At 39.6% G+C, this 15771-nt stretch overlaps 1 long non-coding RNA gene across 1 annotated transcript; it reads right to left on the bottom strand.

The window, feature by feature from the left end:
* Positions 1–1293: 1293 nt before the first annotated feature.
* On the bottom strand, positions 1294–10550 carry LOC121685286. Its single transcript, XR_006023321.1, has 3 exons — positions 10513–10550; positions 4006–4073; positions 1294–2145 (listed from the first exon to the last, which is right to left on the bottom strand). It is a non-coding gene; the product is annotated as an uncharacterized LOC121685286 (long non-coding RNA).
* Positions 10551–15771: the final 5221 nt, after the last annotated feature.

Below are 15771 nucleotides of genomic sequence, written 5' to 3'. Positions count from 1 at the left end.
CTGCATACTGAATTAAATCTTAAGCTGTTTAAAACTACTATCAACCAAAGATGCATGTAAATATAATCGACTGTTTCTGTTTCTTCAAATGTTTGATTTATCTTTTCATGTTTCTCACATCTGAAATATCAGAGAAAAGAAGAATTCACACAATGAGAGACACATATTTATTTACTCTGTACATCCAGTGGACTGAGAAACAAACAAACTCACACATACTCATACACACACACTCAAACATACTCATATATACACACACTCACACATACTTATATACACACTCACACATACTCATATACACACACCCATACACACTCACTCACACACACACACCAGGGTTGTGCACAATTCGAATTGCAATTCTGCTTCCTGTTTGCTACCTCAATTGAAATGCAAGTGAAATTCAAGAATTGAATTGGAATTTAAGAGCCAGTTTCAATTAAATTCTGGAATTTTGCACAAGCCTGACACCCACACACACACATATTCACATACACACACACACATACACCTCCATAAGACTGATTTGATTGACAGTGACTGTGTAACTGATGGAGTGTTTCCATTGTGACACGTCCCTGGGCGGAGCCAGTGGAACTTCCATGGCAGGATGAGGAGTATAGAGTATAGTCACATAACTTAGTCAAAGAAGAGAGGACAAGAAGTGATAGAGGAGGAGAGAGAAAGGGGAGGAGGTAAAGAAGTGATAGAGGAGAGAGAAGAGAGGGGAGGAGAAGAAGTATACTGTAAGTATATCACTGTAAGAAAATTTCCCGTAAAAAAACAGGAATCAACTGGCAGCAGAGTTTCCAGGAAGTTCCTGTTATTTAACGGTGCCCTGGTTTAACATTATCTTAATGTAAAATAACAACATTAATTTCCTGTAAACTAACAGGAAACAACTGGCAGGATTTCCAGGAGCTTCCCGTTGTTTAACGGCAGACTACCATAACATTAAATTCCTGTTAAGTATATAACATAATTTTCATGTTGGGAAACAAGAAAAAATGTGATCTTCACGTTAGTTACACAACAGGTCTTTAATTTTTTACAATTACAGGAAACAAGTGCCATATATTGAGTTCATCCACTCTCAAATCAACATTTTAAAGATAAAAATCCATTTTTTCACATCAGTTACTTATTTGTAGTTCAGTTTTCAAAGAAGAATAAGACACAGAAGAATTATAATAGAAAACAAAAACATTGCATTAGGCCCGTTTAAAATATAGACACGCTATCTAGTAGTATTTTGAAAATCGTATTTTCACAAAAGAATTATCATTAAAAAAAAAACATTGCATTAGGCTCGTGTATCACGTATAAATGTAAATTGTGGACACGTGATCTAGTAGTATTTCAAAAATCGGGAATAAGGTACAAAAGAATTATCATGGAAAATAAAAACAGGGCATTAGGCTTGTGTATCACGTATGTATGTAAAATGTAGACATGTTATCTACAGTAGTACTATTTCAAAATCAAATAAGATACAGAATAATTATCACAGATATTTATCAATTATCTATATCATTGCATCGCATTGGGCTTGTGTACATGTGAGAATGAATAAACTGACAGATTATGTCCAGAAGAATTTAAAGTACAGAGATGAGTATAAATGAAAATCAGGGAGGAAATCAAGTAACATTCATGAGAAATCAAGTAACATTCACTTTACTTATTAGTGATTGTTCTTAGGCTTCTTCTGGGCCTTTTTTCTGTGAGAGAGAGAAAGAGAAAGAGAGAGAGAGAGAGTTACAAAAACTGATAGGGTACACTAGGATTCATGTAGAGGAAAATTGTGCCAAAGTGAATGAATCGGATGTGAATTTATAACGTTAACACACTTTCTCACAATGAAATTAACTGACATTTATTTCTTACTGTAACTGCATTTATATTTGATTTAATCAGTTGTATGAAGTAGAAGTATAGTGTTCTGTGGTTATTACAGCAGTACTATGCATGATTGCTCTCTTCAGAGGGTGTAAGCTGCCTCCTCCTGATATTGCAGATTCAGAATGTAGAAGGTGGAGAAACATGTCGCAAGGCCTGTTAGAAATGTGGCGAGGTTGGACCCTTCACAAACGAATAAGGATTCAATGCTGACCATCCACTTTTGATGATTACCTTGTCGTTCACCTGAAAAAAAGAATTTATCATATTCAATTTAAGACATAGATCCACATATCAACTATGATTAGATTCCTTTTAGGATTTTGTCCAAACAAAATTCAATACAGAAAAAAAAACATTTAGTGTTCAAAAGTTGATTTAAATATGTTGATCATTATTAGGGCTGAAACGATTCATCGAGTTACTCGAATAACTCGATTACAAAAATTACTCGAGGCAAAAACCCTGCCTCGAAGCCTCGATAAACTCCTATGACACACACTATACGCGCAGGGATCTGATTGTTCCACACGGACCGTTGTTCAGGAAGCACACCACTAGCGCGTGAATCGTGATATATTCTGAATTTAGCTGGCGCGATGGCGGAGTCAAGATGTCCATAAATGGCAGAGAATGTCTGAAGTTTTCAAGTAGAGTTTTGGGATCATTACATACTCAAACAGGAAAAGAACAAGCATCTGAACCGAAAACATCCACTCCATGCTGTTTCACCAAGCGTCAATAGGCTATCTATCAATCTATCTATCTAGCCTATCTATCATCTATCTACGTAGCCTATAGCCTACATTGATGTTGGCTGATTTTAATCACATACTGTATTTGTAGCGATGTTGTGATATAATGTTTAGCTTTGATGTTTTTAAGTAAGTAAACTTATTCACGTTCAATTGCAAGACAGTCTTCCTAAAAAAGAACCCCTTATACACACATGCATGCACCCTCATCTGTCCTCACGCACCGCACGCGTGCACACACACACACAGGTTGCTAGGTTACCATAGCAAATAGGCTCACCCCAGGAATTATTTGTTAGTAGCCTAATGGTAAATGCTGCAGGTGTAGAAATGTACATAAAACAGATATTTACTTTGATGTCAGGTCTAGATTACAGCATGAAACCAGAGAATGTCTAATAAGGGGAGAACCTTCACTCTCGGAACTCTTCCGGTGTGGTACTGCATCTAGGGGCGCTCGCGGGCGAGTCCAGAATGAATGGAGGTCTATGGAGCTATATCCCTCAAAATCCACTTTTCTCGGGATATAATTTTTTTTTCAAGTAATTTGAATATTGTATTCGAAAGGGGAGACAAAGACAATACACTTGGTTGAGTATTATATTTTTTAAAGTCACTTAATTGTTCTAAAAAGCCTTTCAAACGTGTCAATGACGTCATTCATTAGCATGATCATAGCATAGCATAGCATCAATGCTAGCGTGTTATGGACAACAACGACCCAACCTGTAAGAAAACGAAAGGACATGACTCCTGGATTATTTCACTTTTGATTGATAATCCATATCCATTTTGCGAAAAATAAAATAAAATCTGAGGGTTTCAGTTGTTAAATAGGTGAAAACAATAAATGTAGCCATGTAGCTCCATAGGACCCCATGTATTTTGGACTCGCCCGCGATCGCCATCTAGGTGAACTCTGGTGAACTGCAGCCAAATTCGGTTTGTATGGGTTCACAACATAGTACTTCACAACTTCACAACATAGTATGGATAGCTTTGTTCGCCCAGCTAAGTCATGCACAAGAGGCTGCAATTTTACAGAGAGCATTTTGAACATTATTTAATTGTTGGCACTGGCACTTAAAAACACTAAATGGGTAAATTGCAATAAATGGGCTTAGTTTTGTAGCCTAATGTTGGAGTTAGAATAAATATCTCTGTGCCATTTGCTTGATCATTTTACAGCAATGTCATTTTCGTTATGCATTATTTGTTTTGGTTGTTTAAAAATGCAAAATATTTTTTATCCGATTAATCGATCGATAAAGTGCTAGATTAATCGATTACAAAAAGAATCGATAGCTGCAGCCCTAATCATTATTACTCTAGTGAATGAAAACAAACATACCTAGTAATATCAGGCGAGGCATCACAGGTAAGCTTGGAAGACTCAACATCAGCTACAGTCGCACATCCCTTAGCAAAAGAAAAGAAAGGCACTCAACAACTCTTCATGATGTGTGTGTGTGAGTGAGAAAGTGAATGTAATCTCTGTGAGTGTGTGTGTGTATGTATGTAAGGAGTGAGTGAATGTGAGAGTTGTCTGCAAGGTGAGTATGAAAGGTGTGTGGGTGTGTGTGTGTGTGTCTGCCATTGAATGATTAAAAGTGATGAGGCAGGTGTGATAAGATGTTTGTGTGAAGAATGTGTGTATGTGAGGGTGCTTGCTTTTGAAATTGTGTCTGTCTTATCCAGTGTTTGGAATAACGCGTTAGGTAACAACGTTATTTTTTCACTTACGGGGTAATCTAACTAATTACTTTTCCCGTCGTTACAACGCCGTTAACGTTACTGGACATTAAATGCGGAGCGTTACTATGCATTGATTGAATAAACTGTGTAATCCGAACGCACCCTGGCTCACAGCTAGTGAGGAGGTGGTTTAATAACGACGTAAGCGATTATGATTGGCTAAGGCAGAGTCATGTTTCATGATAGCCAATCAGAGCCCGTGTTTTTACACACTTGCCAGCACACTTGCCACACACACACACGCAACCGCTAAAATAGAGATTCGACGAAACAGCAGATGTCAGGAGCAATCCGAAAAGTTGGATATAAGCACTACTTCAAATTCATCAAGGCAAGAACGTGCATGTAATGTGCATACTGTGCATTATGTCCAGGAGCAAAGACTTTGTCGACATCCGTTGTAAGCAACTCTAATTTAATGAAGCATCTCACACACGCATCTAAAGCTAGTGGCCAAAAACACCGATACCTCCACCACAGATGATAGCTCGCCATCCACTAGTGTTAATTTCGTCAGATGAGACGAGAGGAAATATGTTCGTCAACAACCTTTTTTTTCATGACTAAGACGAGATGATGACGAGACGGCAGTAATGTCCTGAAACACTGACTAAGACTATCTTAAGATGCATTATTGTTGACGAAAAAAGACGAGACTAAAATGTTTTGCATGAAATAAAAACTAAGATAAAATCTCTCTTCATTTTCATCTACAAAATGAGAAGACAGAATATCTAGCTGTTACGTTTTCAAAATATTCCGAATAAGTTCATACGTAACAGCTTTCCTGTAGGCTAGTCTACGTGCTGTTGCTGAAACCCTGTGGCTGCAACACGAAACTACATGGAACAAGAACACTGGAGATTTTTGCCAGAGTTAGCAAGCTAACTACCTAAGCTTTATGCCACAATGCTACATACCCAGAAGTTGAAGCTTCTCTCATACAAATTAACATCCCCCAGAATGTCCATACGAAAATGTTCATCATGTAATGTCAACTATTTAACTAGTTAGACTGATGATGCAAAGTTTGCTAGCAAGTAAGCTAATATGGAAAGTTCGCTAGCATGTTAGCTATGGCTAAGATGAAGAGTCTGTTTGGGGAATGTGTTGTGTTTGGGCGTATATCGCCATCTAGCAAGGCGGAGTAAAACATTAATACTTTGGTCTACGACAGTGTTTCTCAAACTTTTTCAGTTTCAGGACCACTTAACTAACCCTAGCTAAAAAAAAAAAGATTAGACCTACTTCAACAGTAGCCTATAATTAGTCTACACTATAGGCCTACTCACTGAACCACCTTGCTTATTGTCTTTGCACTTTGCTTATTGTGTGGATTCATACTGTATGATTTAAACTGGCATATCTTACATAGACAGTGTTGCAGAACTGTTTTTACATACAAGTTGGTTCAATATTGTAAACAACTCATCTATATTATATTTTACCACGTCTGCTCGCGGACCACTTGGGATAGCTTGCGGACACTAGTGATTTCCTGACCACACTTTGAGAAACACTGGTCTACGAATATGATAGTGATCCAGTCGAATCTTTTACTGTCTATGGTCAAATCCCAGCCGAGCTATAACTGTAGCTCGACTTACCTGTGCATGTAAACATACTGACTGACAAAAAATCAGAATGAGTAATTATAACAGACGAGTAGCCCTGTGGACACACAATATTGTTGGAAAATTGAGATGTGTGAAACACTATTTGACTCAAATGGTAATCAGAAATAATTTGTTAGAAAAAAAAAGACTAAAATGTGTTGACTAAAACTGACTAAGACTAAGATACCTTAGTCAGTTTTCTTTTGACTAAAACTAGACTAAAATGACGAGACTTTTAGTCGACTAAAACTTGACTAACAAAAATGATATTTGAATGACTAAATATGACAAAGACTAAAAAGGACATTTCGTCACATGACTAAGACTAAATTAAAAATAGGTGACAAAATTAACACTACCATCCACTAGCAAAGAAGGACTCGGAGAAAAGTCCTCCAAGCAGCAAAAGCTAGATCTTTCTGCCTCACAACAAAAACCTATGACACAGGCTGAAGTCTACCATAGGTTTGTCGATGTGCAATATCTTGAATTTCTCCTTGGGAAGTATCTATCTAATAAATATTGAAAGTTATGTAGCCTACACACACCTGTCTGTTCTACTCATTTCAACTGACTACTCAAAACTGCTCAAAAAAATCCAAAATCTTTGACATATAGCAACTTTTTTTTTTGTAACAGTAACGCAAATAGTTACTTTCCCTGGTAACGAGTTACTCTTATCATAGAGTAATTCAGTTACTAACTCAGTTACTTTTTGGAACAAGTAGTGAGTAACTATAACTAATTACTTTTTTAAAGTAACGTTCCCAACACTGGTCTTATCAAAACCACATTGTTTATGGTTTCTATATATGTGTGTCTTAAGTCCTAGATAGATAGATATATACTTTATTGATCCCCAGGGGAAATTCAAAACCTGCATGTCTCTTAAATTTCATTTGACAATCTGGAACACAGCATGGAAGGTCTATATTGGGTATATTGTCATGAATTTTGGTATGGCTCACATAAATAGTAGGGCTGGGACAACGCGTCGACGTAATCGATGATGTCGACGCAAAATATGAGCGTCGATTCGTCAAGCATAACGTGTGCTGCTAAATATTTTTAATTTTACACCTTCAGTGTTTTCCATACGTTGACTAATCTGTGGCTGGGCACCACGAAATCAAAACCGGCCACCACACATTGATGTTCTATGTTGTAGGCCTACTATTTAAATTAAAGATAAGATAAAATAATTTCATTGAGCTGCACTTTTTACTCAAACAGCCTTTCCTCGCCCCGCCCGCTCTCTCTCGTAACGAGCCCGCTGCTCCTCTAAAACTCTGCTAAGGTCTTATCACAACATAGTACATTGAAGAGACTAAACTAAGTTAAGTTACAGTATGCAATCAAGCAGTATCTCAAAGCTAACGTTAGAATACTGTTTGGGTGTCAAGTTTAGCATGCTTACTTGCAGCTGCTTATTCGTTACTCATGCAGGGCTCATTTTATGGACTCTGAATGTTTGCAAAATCCCGATGTAAATGGAAAAGTGTTTTCCAAGACTCAAAAGTGCTTGTCCAAAGGAGAAGTACGAACCGTTATTTGAACTAACTACGTTATGAATTGCATCCACACATCAGCAGCCTTTTAACTGTGTTAATGTAAATTGCAAGGATTCAAACACAAACGTCTTAAAATGACAGGCACTCAATTAGACATACACTACTGAACTTTATTGAATGCTACCTCTGACTAGGAATGCATTACTTTGCACTTGTATAGTCTTTTATTTTGGAATCTTAAGAGCAATAAACATATATTGCAATGTTAAAGAATTCATGTTTTTTTTCATTCAGATGTGTAAATAAACATGTATAAGTTGCTATTAGTGAATTAATGGGGGGATAATTTAATCGAAATCGAATCGGACTGAAAAATGAATCGTTAGATTAATCAATGCATCGAAAAAATAATCGCTAGATTAATCATTTAAAAAATAATCGTTTATCCCAGCCCTAATAAATAGACGCAGTGGACTGATGCCCACATATCTGACATGTAAACATCTTCCTGTTGCATGCCGCTAGCCCAAATGAACTCAGGAGGAATACCAAACGCGTGTCATGCAACCACCTCTGCTATGGAGAGCTAGCTAGGCTACTAACTAGCATTAGCTTTCTAAACTGTCAACTGAAGGACTTAACACAACTTTAAGTAATTACCAGCACGGGCGAAATCCATGCATACAAGTAAACACTGAAAGCAGCAGTCAACACTGATCCGTTTGTGCCATATTGTTTATTTTGCCACTGGTTTATTAAACTGATGATGCTAAGCAGACTTAGTTAGCAAGCATGTGTTATAGCAGGTAAATCATGCAGAATTAAACTTTCAAAAACTACACATACCCTACACATACCAATACATTTAGATGGCTTCAGATTGCAATGAAGAAACGTAAAATTTGATCGACAAGTGATAACGATAATGCATGGCATAAGAAGGGTGAAAGCGCGGTCTTGGCTAGCTGAATAGCACTGCTACTACTTCATTTCAGCAGGGTAACATTCAGAGAGATGTTGTATTATACACAGAGCCGGACAGTAACGGAGTACATTTACTTGAGTACAGTACTTGAGTACAATTTTGAGGGATCTGTACTTTACTCGAGTATCATTTTTGGGGAGTACTCATGACTTTACTCAAGTACATTTGAGAGGGAAATATTGTACTCTTTACTCCACTACATTTCTATCCATAACCGTGAGTACCCGTTACTTCTTTTAAAAAAAAGGAAAAAAGAAAAGATCTCGGAAACCCTCAATTTGTTGTTTCCCTCTCAAACGTGATTGGATTCTGCAGGTGCCACTGATTGGGACAGCCTATCAGCAATCACCTTCAGCTTTCCGCCAAAGTCAACTCCATGGTCAGATTTAGATAAGAGATGAACCATGGGCGAAACAATGGATGAAGACGCAGCAGGTCCATCCCGGGAATGTGCCAACCCGTGGCCCCACCTCGCCAGACTATTTAAATTTTCTGAACAAGTTAATGATAGTTTTCGCTTCAAGTGTTTCAATTACAAAATAGTATTTATGACCGCAGCGCAGCGAAGCTGGACCCCCCGAAAGGAGGGTAGGGCAGACACAGTTTTCTGAGAATATCTCGAGAACCGTAGGGTTTAGGAGGACCATTTTTTTTTGTATGTTGATCTCAAAGGGCCATGTCAACCCATTCCATAACCACTCATTTCATGTATAGCGCCACCTAGTTAAACACAAAAAAGTAAAAATGAGGTGTTGTAATCGCAGGTATCTGTGACCTAACATAGTCAAAACTTCACAAAGTTGGAAGTGTAGGATCATTATGACACCCTCTGAATGCACCAAGTTTCGTGGAATTCTGTTCATGGGGGGCCACACAATAAATTAATTTATGTTACTATACACCAACTGGCCTGTAGGTGGCCGAAGACAGTTTTCTGTGCGTCTGCGAAGTTTTCTGGACCCCCCGAAAGGAGGGTAGGGCAGACACAGTTTTCTGTGAATATCTTGAGAACCGTAGGGCCTAGGATGACCAATTTTTTGCGTATGTTTGCCTCCAGGGGTCATGTAAACCCATTCCATATGCACACATGTGCATAAACAGATACACACGCACACACATACATTCACAGTAATCCTACGTATGACACATACTCACACAGTAGACATATATACGCATGCATGCACATGCACACACACAGGCACATAAACAGGCAAACGCACACATGCACGCACACACACACATACACATAAACATGTACACGCACACATGCACACAATTCAAGAATTTCTCAGAATTATGAACAGGCAAGATGGGGGTGGGGTAAAATGTATAAAATGTATATTACATGTGAAATCTATGAACTAATCATGTTTTGGTACTTGTTGTCTAGCAGATACCAGTGAAAATTGAGTGTGCATAATGCAATTCAGTGAGACAGTTAGAATCATATATGCCTTTCAGCGTGACTTATTTTTGTGGAAAACATGTGCTGGACTGGGCGGCGGTCATATTTTGTACCGCTCTGCGGTACATCTAGTTTGTATTTGAAATACGTATTTTACATGTATTAGAAATGCTGCCCATCCCTGGCAACATGGTAAAAAGATGAAAATTACTTGATTTTACTTTTTAATTCCTTTTACATTCTCCAAGGTATTAACATTAAAAAATTTCATAACTCCATGTAGGACGTTTCTGTACATAAATGTAAGCACTGTAGCAGTAGTAATGCAATATTTAGAAAATGTACTCTTGTACTCTTGATACTCAAGTACTTTTAAAAACAAGTACTTCAGTACTTTTACTTAAGTAGACATCTGACTGTTGTACTTTTACTTGTACTTGAGTAAAATTTAGCAAAGGGTATCTGTACTTTTACTCAAGTAATGAAGCTGTGTACTCTGTCCGCCTCTGATTATACAACTTGTATAAACATGACCAGTGTGCTTTCAAACGTTGTATTTCTGGTCAAAGATGACAGATAAACTCACCTTATTGTGTTGATGGCTTTCGATAGGTTTGGGTATGACAGCTTCTCATCACCAGAACGAAGGTAACGTTAATAGATAACAGGAAGTACGTGTGTTCCAGAATAAACATTACGAGCGTGGTAAATAACAGTGTTGGAGCCTGACTTTACACATTTGTCTTACCAATGACCGGAAAGTCCTGTTTATTAAAGCAAACTGGTGAATAATGTTGGAATCTGGGTGTAAATTTACAGAAACTTTTTACAGTGTCCCGTGAGGGAAATTTGGTCTCTGCATTTATCCCAATCCGTGAATTAGTGAAACACACTCAGCACACAGTGAGGTGAAGCACACACTAATCCCGGCGCAGTGAGCTGCCTGCAACAACAGCGGCGCTCGGGGAGCAGTGAGGGGTTAGGTACCTTGCTCAAGGGCACTTCAGCCGTGGCCCACTGGTCGGGGTTCGAACCAGCAACCCTCCGGTTACAAGTCTAAAGCGCTAATCAGTAGGCCACGGCTGCTTCAAAGAAGTGGTAGAGGAGGAGAGAGAGGGAAGAGAGGAGGAGAAGAAGTGGTAGAGGAGGAGAGGGAAGGAGAGAGAGGGAAGAGAGGAGAGGAAGTGATAGAGGAAGAGAGGGAAGAGAGGAGGACAAGAAGTGATAGAGGAGGAGAGAGGAGGACAAGAAGTGATAGAGGAGGAGAGAGAGGGAAGTGGAGAGGGAAGAGTGAGGTTGTCAGAAGCTCTAAGAGAGGAGGAACATGAACATGTTCTAAATGAGAGGAACATGAACATATTCTAAATGAGAGAGGAGGAACATTAACATGTTCTAAATGAGAGGGGAACATGAACATGTTCTAAATGAGAGGAACATGAACATGTTCTAAATGAAAGAGGAGGAACATGTTCTAAATGAGAGGAACATGAACATGTTCTAAATGAGAGAGGAGGAACATGAACATGTTTTAAATGAGAGGGTTCTAAATGAGAGGAACATGAACATGTTCTAAATGAGAGGAACGTGAACATGTTCTAAATGAGAGAGGAGGAACATTAACATGTTCTAAATGTTAAAAGTGGTACAGCAGGAGGCTCAGTGATGCCCTGAGGGGCTTCCTTAGAGTGGAAGGCAGACTCAACCCTCAGACCACGCACACACACACACCACACGCACACACACACACACACGCACACACCACACGCACACGCACACGCACACACACACACACACACACAAGGTCAAGAACAGGCCGCCGGCCAGGGCTGCTGAGGGTTTGGGATGGGGGGTCCCTGTGCCATACGGTGCCATCTCTGCGTTGGCACCAGCTGCCCAGCACTGCCCAGGGGTAGGGGTCCATGGTCCACCTCTGCGTTGGCATCAGCTGACCAGCACTGCCCAGGGGGTGGGGGTCCATGGTCCACCTCTGCGTTGGCACCAGCTGACCAGCACTGCCCAGGGGGTGGGGGTCCATGGTCCACCTCTGCGTTGGCACCAGCTGACCAGCACTGCCCAGGGGGTGGGGGTCCATGGTCCATCTCTGCGTTGGCATCAGCTGGCGAGGACTGGAGTGCTTAGGTGAGGAGTGACCTTTCAGATGATGAATGAGTTTGTGAGGGTCTGCCAGAAGCCGAGGCCAAGCATCTCACACACACACACACACTCACTCACTCAACCACACACGTGTGCACACACGGACACATACACACACACACACACACTCACACACAGTGAGGCTTCATGCATGAGCAGTCTTATGATTGAGACGCTTTCTGTGAGGATTTCACTGGTCATTGTAATTAGCTCACCTCACTGGGGAGCCTGACTCTGGCTGGGTTGCAGGACAGTGTGTATGTGTGTGTGTGTGTGTGTGTGTGTGTGTGTGTGTGAGGATGTACTGTATGTGTGTGTGTGTGTGTGTGGAGAGTGAGGGCGTCCGTGCTGAGGGGGAGTGTGTGGGGGATCTGTTGGGCATCTTGGGTAAGTGTGTGAATGCCTGGTTCACAGACCCCCCCCCCAAAACCATTTGAATATGAATCACTACGGAAACCAAGCGTAAAACAGAGGCACATAAAAGAGCTCCTCTGTTTAAGATTCCGCTCAGAGCCATCAAGCAGTCGGCAGCCCTGCAGATCCCAGATCCGTACCCGTCACTACTTAACCTCACACACACACACACACACACACACACACACACACACATAGCACACAGACACACACGCACACACACACAGACACACACACACACACACAGACACACACACACACACACACACAGACACACACACACACACACAGACACACACGCACACACACACACACACACACACAGACACACACACACAGACACACAGACACACACAGACACACACACACACACACACACACACACACAGACACACACACACGCACACACAGCCTTCGCCCCTGGTTCCCAGGGCTCTGTAGAACAAGGCGCTACTAACTAATGGAGACAATATCTGATTCTTTCCCCTTGAATGACACTGAGGAGACAGGAGCTGTGAGCAAGCCAGCCAAGGACACAGAACAGAGGGATAGAGAGAGGGGGAGAGAGAGAGAGAGGGAGGGAGAAAGAGAAATAGAGAGGGATGTAGGGAGAGAGAGGGGGAGGGAGAAAGAAATAGAGAGGGAGGGAGAGATTGATTTAGTGGAGAGAACAGAAGGAAACGGAGAAGGAAGAGAGAAAATAGAAAGGATGAAGGAGAGCAGAGAAGAGAGGGATGAAGAATGATGGTGGGAAAGGAGAGAAGGGAGGAAGGACAGAACACACACACACTCTCTCTCACACACACACACACTCTCTCTCACTCACACACTCACAAAAACACACACACGCACACACACTCTCTCACACACACACACACTCTCTCTCACACACACACTCACACTCTCTTTCTCACACACACGCTCTTACAAAAACACACATATACACTCTCTCTCTCTCTCACACACACACACACACACACTCTCTCTCTCACACACACACACACACTCAAAGATGGGAACAACAGAAAATAATAACAACAAGGATGGAGAGCTGAAAAGGACGCCAGTGCCTACACAGGAGACCAGGGGCCGTATTCACAAAGAATTTTAAGGCTAAAAGTTGCTCCTAACTGGCCAATTTAGGAGCAACTCCTAAAAATAATGGCCGTGTCACCCCTAACTTTAGGATTATTTTTTTTCACTAAAAGTTATTTCACGAAGCATTTTAGACCTAAAAGTAGCAGCTAAGTCTGGGACAGCTTAAAAGAAGTCCAGGGGCCGTATTCACAAAGCATTTTATCTTACCACTAGGAGTACTCCTAAATAGCAATAAAAGTTTTTAGCTAGGAGTTTCTCTTATTTAGTTATTCACAAAGCCTTCGAGACCTACTCTTAGTAAGGAAAAATGCCAACTCTTAAACTAAGAGTGAGTCTTCGTTGCTATTGATGATGTCATTACTCATGCACGAGCTTAACTGAAGTGACCACCTTGATTGGCTGATGATTGTAACTCGGGAATGATTCCAAACACCTCCCTTACGATGACGAGTGTATAACTTTTAAGAGAAAAACAAGAGAAAAGTCAGACCTATTCTTAGTAAGATAAGATAAGAGTATAGAGCTTAGTAAGGATACATGACAACTCATAAGATAAGATAAGAGTATAGAGCTTAGTAAGGATACATGACAACTCATAAGATAAGATAAGAGTATAGAGCTTAGTAAGGATACATGACAACTCATAAGATAAGAGTATAGAGCTTAGTAAGGATACATGACAACTCATAAGATAAGAGTATAGAGCTTAGTAAGGATACATGACAACTCATAAGATAAGAGTATAGAGCTTAGTAAGGATACATGACAACTCATAAGATAAGAGTATAGAGCTTAGTAAGGATAAATGACAACTCATAAGATAAGATAAGAGTATAGAGCTTAGTAAGGATACATGACAACTCATAAGATAAGATAAGAGTATAGAGCTTAGTAAGGATACATGACAACTCATAAGATAAGATAAGAGTATAGAGCTTAGTAAGGATAAATGACAACTCATAAGATAAGAGTATAGAGCTTAGTAAGGATACATGACAACTCATAAGATAAGATAAGAGTATAGAGCTTAGTAAGGATACATGACAACTCATAAGATAAGATAAGAGTATAGAGCTTAGTAAGGATACATAACAACTCATAAGATAAGATAAGAGTATAGAGCTTAGTAAGGATACATGACAACTCATAAGATAAGATAAGAGTATAGAGCTTAGTAAGGATACATGACAACTCATAAGATAAGATAAGAGTATAGAGCTTAGTAAGGATAAATGACAACTCATAAGATAAGAGTATAGAGCTTAGTAAGGATACATGACAACTCATAAGATAAGATAAGAGTATAGAGCTTAGTAAGGATACATGACAACTCATAAGATAAGATAAGAGTATAGAGCTTAGTAAGGATACATGACAACTCATAAGATAAGATAAGATAAGATAAGAGTATAGAGCTTAGTAAGGATACATGACAACTCATAAGATAAGATAAGAGTATAGAGCTTAGTAAGGATAAATGACAACTCATAAGATAAGATAAGAGTATAGAGCTTAGTAAGGATACATGACAACTCATAAGATAAGATAAGATAAGAGTATAGAGCTTAGTAAGGATACATGACAACTCATAAGATAAGATAAGAGTATAGAGCTTAGTAAGGATACATGACAACTCATAAGATAAGAGTATAGAGCTTAGTAAGGATACATGACAACTCATAAGATAAGATAAGAGTATAGAGCTTAGTAAGGATAAATGACAACTCATAAGATAAGATAAGAGTATAGAGCTTAGTAAGGATAAATGACAACTCATAAGATAAGATAAGAGTATAGAGCTTAGTAAGGATACATGACAACTCATAAGATAAGATAAGAGTATAGAGCTTAGTAAGGATACATGACAACTCATAAGATAAGATAAGAGTATAGAGCTTAGTAAGGATAAATGACAACTCATAAGATAAGAGTATAGAGCTTAGTAAGGATACATGACAACTCATAAGATAAGATAAGAGTATAGAGCTCCGTTGCTATGGATGACGTCATTACTCATGCACAAGGCTGACTAAAGTGACCACCTTGATTGGCTGATGAGTATAATGCTGGAATGATGTCAAAAACCTCCCCTACGATGATGAGTGACAGGCAACAGGTGGTGAGAATGCGTGCGCTATAAGTAGGCTACTGTGAGGGATGGAAGATGATGAATAAATAG

This window comes from Alosa sapidissima, chromosome 16, assembly GCF_018492685.1.
Source record: "Alosa sapidissima isolate fAloSap1 chromosome 16, fAloSap1.pri, whole genome shotgun sequence".
In the NCBI taxonomy this organism is placed as follows: Eukaryota; Metazoa; Chordata; class Actinopteri; order Clupeiformes; family Clupeidae; genus Alosa; species Alosa sapidissima.
Note: the sequence above shows the minus strand (reverse complement) of the source record. Positions and strands in the feature narration are given on the sequence as shown.